The sequence below is a fragment of the Eptesicus fuscus genome, chromosome 4 (genome assembly GCF_027574615.1).
Source record: "Eptesicus fuscus isolate TK198812 chromosome 4, DD_ASM_mEF_20220401, whole genome shotgun sequence".
NCBI classification, from domain to species: domain Eukaryota; kingdom Metazoa; phylum Chordata; class Mammalia; order Chiroptera; family Vespertilionidae; genus Eptesicus; species Eptesicus fuscus.
In genome coordinates, this window is record NC_072476.1 from 68,009,519 (window position 1) to 68,017,055 (window position 7,537).

Here is a 7,537-nt window from a genome sequence, read left to right on the forward strand (position 1 = left end):
TATAATGCTGCAATGGACACCTTTGTACATGTCTTCTTGGATTTGTGTGAGAACCTCTTTGGTTTATATACCAAAAATGGAATATCTGGAGGTTTCCCCTCTAAGACAATGTCTTCTTCAGCTCACCCAGGACCACACCAACTGTATTTGCCACTCAGGGCTTTATTTCCGCAGCTTTAAAGAAGACCATGGACCAGCTTGGCTGGGACAGGAGTGTTTAGGGATGTATTTATGCTTCCTTGATATATTTAAGTTAACTGAATACTCACTGTATATATTTGATGGTGTAAAGATAAATGCCCTATTCTGTATATATAAGCCATTTTTACAGATGGATACAATACAGCTTGAGGTCATGTGATTAGTGACAGAATTAAGATTTGGAAAAAAGTCTATCTAACTCCAAATCCCCTAGAGAGAATAAAATAGAAATAATATTGTCTCTACAAGAAAAACATTACTCTGCTCTCTTGAGACTGAGAGAACGAGGGAAAATAAATGTTCTTTCTCAGAAAATTCACACATATAGTTCTTGATTTGTTGGTGGAAAATAGTTCCTTGGCAAAATGAGTTTCTAAGCCAAGAGCCTGACACAGGGCTTTTGTGAGAGAAGACTGGAACTCCAAGGTGCAGGCCAGCACTCTGAGTGAGAGCTGAGCAGCAGAAGCTTATAAAGGGAAAGGCTCTTCCTCCCAGGCTCCATCTCGTCCTTTCCTCAGGAGTTTCTTTAGTACAAGAAGACACACAGGGCACTGGGCAGCATCCTGAGGGTGAAGTAGGCCCAGTGACTCCCATAGGAACACAATGGGGAGGGTCAGAGAGGAAGCGATCATTTCCAGTTTAAGAACTCCTAAATCCGGGGTCTCAGCTCTTTGCACTTTGACATCTTATAAACATGAAAATCATTTCAGGGGTGTGTTATAACAATGGCTGTTCATTTAGGATCAATTTCCAGTGAAATATATAACAACAAAAAGCTACAATGAATTTAGTAATACAGTCCTCCTCTAATATTAAAGGGAAATTGATTCCAGGACCAACTGGGAACCAAAATAGTGGGTTCCAAAACCTGAGAATGCTCAAGTCCCTTATGTAAAATAGTGTGGAACATTCTGCCCTCTGCCTCCTGGGATTCCCAACCGGATCTAAAACACTGTTTTCCACCCGCAATTGGTTGAATCCTCAGATGCAGAATGGGCAGATGTGGGACCCCCAAACCCTATACAACCACCGTACTTAACTTCTAGCTAACATTTTACAAACGCTGATAAGTATTTTTATTTTATTATTTTATTTTATCCTATGTTACCTTTCATTATTTTACTTTTTACTCTTGCTAGTTGCATCAGGAACGTTCAGGTGTGACATAGATAGTAGCATTGGGGCGCTCTAAATTTCAGTTTAGGTGTTTTCATGCAAAAAGAACCAATTGCTTCTCTGCTCACTGCAACCTTCCTAGTAGTAGGGCATGGATGCGTCCAGTGCCTCCGCAGCGAGGCCACTGGTGGCTCTGGCTCAGGAGGTCGCTCCCAGGTGTTGGCTTTGTCCTACTGGCCGCCAGGCTGCTTTGTCATGGCTTCTCCAGACAGGTCACAGGTGATGATGCCACTGGAGGCCTGGGAAGATTCTGAGTGCTCCAGGGGCACCAATACCACGGCCACGAGCGGGAGAGTGGACTTTCCAAAGACAAGCTCCCTCACCAGTGACTCAGGCCTGCATGGGGTGACTCAGGTGGTGGGGGAAGACTTTCCCAAGGTATCCTGCTCTTCTGCAGGAGCTGTTACTGGAAGTGGAGGCCAGGTGGCGCCAGCACTAGCTGTGGGTAGCCAGGAGCGAGCCTCTGTAGGGGATAGCTGCCCCTTGCTTGGGTTGATGGAAACCTCCGTGAGAACCTGATTGTGCATGGCAGGGCCTGGGGGTTGCTAGACCGCCCAGCTCATTTGCGGACACCTCTGGAGGCTGCTCCACCAGGACAAACATGCCTTAGTGCAGGATGTATATTTATCATACTATGTGTTATCTGTTTTCCTTACAGCCTAAAGCCCATGGTTAATGCTTGACAAGCATTTAGATTCCCAAGCTCTTATTATTTACTCTCTCCACCTGTCTACAAGAAATCATATCTTGGAAACCACAATTCTAAATGCCCCAAATCAATGCCCTAGTTGTACACATAACATACTACCTTATATTGATATTTTTAGGTTATATATATACACATATATATATATATTGTTCATATTTCTAACCTCTTTGGTGTGGATGGTAAACTCCCAGAAAAGATAAATGTTATATCACATTTTAATAACCAGGATGTTCAGGAGCAAAAACAATGCTTTGCAGAGAGCTCCACTAAACAGAGAGAATGAAAAACATTTAATTAAGCACCCACTCAGTGCTACCTAGGTGAGGTTGTATCCTCAGGCTATTGCGCCCAGAGGCACCCAAAGTCGGCCTGCCCTTCCTTGATCATCTTAATTGTGACCACCTGGTCCATATGTTGTCTGATTTCTCCACTAGACAGCAGAGAGCACTGAGCTTTAAAGCCAGGATTGTCAGTCTGCAAAGCACTGCTGCTGGCCTCTCCTGTTGACATTGATCCCTCGGCCCTTGTGGAGAACCTTGGTGGAGCCATTATTTGCTGACTCTAATTGAAGCGTTTTCTTTCTCCTGAGACCAAAGTCTAGGGAAGGGAGGTTCCAATCAAAGGATTTCTACAGCTTCTGAATTGTTTTCAAATTCTAACAATTGGCCTCTCACTAGTCAGTTAAATAACTCTTAAGGGAAAACAATCGATTTTCCAAACCTCTTTCCTTGATGGCTCACATTGCACTAAGGCAGTGGTCGGCAAACTGCGGCTCATGAGCCACATGCGGCTCCCGAGCCGCGGTTTGCCGCTCTGTTGACTAATGAGTTTGCCGACCACTGGCCTAGGGGCTTAATCACCAGGAACAACAACAGCCTGTAATTATTGGAATCGAGAGTCTAGGTCAGTTTGCCGACCACTGCTCTAAGGGTACCTTACTTTCTCTATAAAAGATGTGTCTGCTCTGTCTGTTCAAACCTGGCGTGATTGGTTTCCAAGTAGCAGGCAAATTGCTTTGTTCCCAGAAGCAGCTTTGGGAGGCGGGAAGGCAATCAGAGGGATTTATACAATGGTTGGCTCCTCTTCCACATCCCTGGGGTCCCAGGGGCCTTAACTTGTTTGTAGTTCACCCTGGCAGTGCTAAAGGTCGAATCTCCAATATCTTTCACCAAGGCTTTTTCCTGTCCCACAAGGTGGGTGGGAAGATGGCATATTTGGGCAGGCTTTGCAGGTGGGTTTCCTGGCTCCTGTGAAATCTGGATGTCATAGATTTAAGTAAACAATTGGTCCAAAAAAACCAGTTCAGTTGCTGTTGAATCAAAATTTATCCAAGGCCTCAAAGACCTTTAGAGGGAGTAAAGCCAAAAACTCTTTACCTGTAATTACATTCTGTCGATTTGTCTGAAGTTACTCCGTTTTGTCACTTCAGGTCTGCACAGGCTCCCAGGAGACAATGCTGGGCATTGTTGGTGTGCGTAGCCCTGGTGCAGCACTGGGTACAGCAAAGCAGACCGCAGACTGTGCATTTCACTGCAGGATACAATTCGTGCAGCAGAATCTGGCAACCATTATGAGGCTGAAATAAGCACATATAGGCACAGAACAAAGCAACCAAATTATGTGTTTAACATAATAGTAATTATAAAAGCTTTATAGGCATCATTTTGAACTATGTGCAACCATGAGTCCAGAGGGCTTCCTTTAGCTACGGGGGCACTGGGAAATGAACAGGAACAGGAAGTTGTGTAGAAAGTGGGCTCAGCCATTAGTTTTCTTTTGTGTGTGAGCAATTGCTTTAAAGTTCAAATGTAACACTCAGTGTATCATCTGTCACCACAAATTACCCCTTAGATAGTTTACTATGAGTGCCAGCTTCTCTGGGGTACCTTTTGGATTTTACAAGTGGTTCCATGAAACAATGATTCTTTTTCTTCAAGAAACTGAAAAAAAAAACCAACAACAAAAACCCACCTCATAGACCCAGACAACAGTATGATGATTATCAGAGGGAAAGTGGCATGGTAGAAGGTAGATGAAGGTATAGGAGGAATAAATGGTGATGGAAGGAGACTAAACTTTGGGTGATGAACACACAATACAGATGATGTATTATAGAATTGTACACCTGAAACTTATATAATTTTATTAACCTATGTCACCCCAATAAATTCAATAAAAATGTTTTTAAAAATAAAGAAAAAATATTATCCAGAGTGGCTTGTTACATGTGGTTTGAATTTTGTTGTAAACGCAGAACAAAGGGTCTGAGAATTTTTCTTTTCATTATCTGAGCTGTGTGGCTCAGAGGAAACATGAGATAGCTCACTATTCAAATGAGAATATTTCCTTGCCTTTCATTTTCGGTTTTATTTCTGTATACCCATGACATTTCAGCAAGCAAGCTGCCTTCTCTGGAAGCACCATCTGCTTTTTCTTTTTAATTGTCACAGCATCTGAGAGAATACCTTCTCACTCCTAGAAATACTAGTACATGTGGGGTGAGGGGAATAGTGTTGTTAATTACATATAAGATTATGTGTGAATATATATCTATATATATCTGTGTGTGTACTTTTTTGCTTGGTTGTTTTAATACTAGAGCATAGATGTACAATTAAGGGGTTTGATCTCAGTAAGACAACTAAGCAAAAATCTCCAACCCAAGTTTCTCCCATGTCTCAAATCCCTTCTCAGTGCAATAGGATGTAACTTCCAGGAGCATGGGGATTGCAGTCTGCTCATTGGTGTATTCCTGGCATCTAGAAGAATGGTATGTAGTAGGTGCTAAATTAATAGTTGTTGAATGAAGTAGTGTGAATAGCAGTGCTTCTCCTGTTATTTTTGTGTGCTTGGTATGTAGCAGTCAACTCTTCCTGGCTGTGGATATTTTATACTGTCCATGTCTCAGTGTGGTTGTGATCCCCTTTTGCCCAGTGTTAACATCATTGTTCTAGGTGATAGTGCTGGGTAGGAGGGATGCCTTCTCTGACTTGTGTTATATTTTACTAGATGACAAAGCACAGATGCTTTGAAGCCATCTCTTATGAGATGTCTGGCTGCCCTACCAACACTGAAGAGTCACCTAAATTATCACCAGTGAGCATCAAGCTTGGACCCTGGCCTTAGGACTTTTGCTGTGTGAATATATGGAGAGTAGAAGAAATTGGAACCTATTGTCTATTGAGATGACTAATACTAAATTGCTACCATAACTCAGAAAATCTGTGAAAAATACCCTCCCAAGTCCAGGTTAAAATAGCACAGCATAACTGGCTACGGAACAACAGCTGTCAGACAGGCCTGATGTTCGGCAACTGGAATTGGATTATCTCATTTCAGAAGAGATTTCCGAAAGAGGCAGGGAGCCAGATCGGCTGGTCTTCAGGTTTCCATGGTGGAAAGGATTCATGTTCACATACTGGACCTTTTCAGCTCACTCGCAGACAACCCGACAGCAGCGGGCTCTTTGGTTCTTCTTGAGAGGGACACAGAGAATACAAAGAAAGAGACTGAGACCATCCATGATATCACTAAAGGCCGATAGTTGTCACGAGAGATAGACACATGATAATATTTTTAGGGGATGCTCTAATCAGACATTTTTTATGGTTTTCCCATTCTCTATAGGATGGAATCCAGAATTATAAGCAACATTTGTAAAAATCTGAGCCAAACATACCTCCTTAGATTGAAGTCTCTTTGCCCACCCATAGTCACCCTGTGCTGGAAAACAGTCACTCACCATTCACTAAACACCCCACCTTGGTATCCCTGCCATGCTGTCTGATTGGAATGCCCTCGTCCATGGTGGTTAAAGTTCTAGTAAAGGTGCTGATGAATTTCTCTGTGGACACATTAAGCTTGAAGTACTGATGGTACAACCAAGGGCAATTATGCAGTAAGGAGCTGGGGAGATAGTTTGGAGCTGGAGAGGGACATTAAAGAGCTTCCACCTCTTCAATGTATGTGAAGGAATGGGGTGAATGAGATCATGTAGGTGAGTGTGTAGAGCTAGAAGAGACAGGACAATAAGTTTATGGGATAGGTAGAGGAATTAGTACCTGTGAAGGAGACCATGAAACTATGAACAGAATAAGAAGAAAATGGGATTCTGAATAATTAGCTAATATTTTCCAAATGTCACCTGTGTGGGAGAGCTCTTGTTAAGCATTGTGTGTTGGTTAACTAATGCAAGAACGGTGTGACATAAGATGGGGACACTGAGGCACAGAGGGTCCAAGTAACTTGCCTAATAGTATCAGCTAGGAGGTAGCAGGGTTGAAATTAAACTCATAAGATTCCAGAATAGTACCCTTGTATCTTCTATAATATCTCTCAAAAGTAAAATGAGAAAAAGAGAGTCAAGATGGAGAGAGTGGTTCACCTTTTCACAATGCCACATGCTCCAGAGAGGTCAATTAAGATAATGAATGAAAACACGTGGAGTTACTGTGGGGAAGCATGAGACTTGTTTGGAAAGTTTGTAAGGAGGGCATTCTGAGGAAAGGGAAGTGTGTGGAAGGCCGCCTGCCATGTTTATCAGAATTCCGACTTAGGGGAGACTTAGAGGAGTGCCAAAGGTGGTGCCCCTAATTATTCCTTGACCTTTCCAAACAAGTCTGTGCACATGCAGACCCCCCAGGTGTTCACTGGAATCCTTATGTTTAATCTTTTGGGTGTCTTTGCTTAAAAGACACTACAAACACATGTGTCCTCCCAAGATTACTTACCCTGCTGATTGTATCTACAAGATAAACTTTATCTCAAACTGCTGCTACAATAAAAGCTTAACGAGGCAGGCAATCAAGGCTGCCTGGTTCCTTTAGCTAGGCTGTCCCTTAGCCCTCTCTTTCACAGCAAACGTTGTGTTGGAGTAATCTCTTCATCCATCGCTCAGGGTCTGCTGGTCAGCCCTGGCAAGTTACCATTGGATTTGATAACTAGGAAGATACTGGTCTCAGCACAAGTCATTTTAGTGGACTTGAGGCAGTATAAATTTAAGCAAATGAGCTGCAGGGTACCTTATATTCCATCCATTTCTTTATTTACCACAGAGAGTAGTTTCAGGACACTTAAATATGTATTCAAAAGGTACTCATTCTCTGAATGTTGCAAGAGCAAAATTGAGCACAAGATTTCAACTCCCCTATAACTTCCAATTCTATATTCCCTTTGTGTAAAATAGTTCATGATGGCGATACAAAGCTATATAGCTTGAGTATCAAGCAGGGCCAGTATCACCATTTTTGTTTGTGTATGTGGGAGATAGTGAGGGAGGCCAGCTATAAAGCTTTTAAAGATGAGAAAATTGAAGTACAGAGAGATAAAGTAAGTTGCTATGGAGGGGAGCAATTTCCTAGTTATCTTACCGAAACTAAAAATTTAATTCAACATTCAATGCTAGAATTTCTTTTTCCTCTGGCCGATTCTGATGGGAAAGAGAGGGCTTAT

At 42.4% G+C, this 7,537-nt stretch overlaps 1 pseudogene; it reads right to left on the minus strand.

Annotated features, from left to right (window-relative positions):
- Positions 1-1,570: 1,570 nt before the first annotated feature.
- Positions 1,571-1,980, minus strand: LOC114230185 (pancreatic progenitor cell differentiation and proliferation factor B-like; annotated as a pseudogene).
- Positions 1,981-7,537: the final 5,557 nt, after the last annotated feature.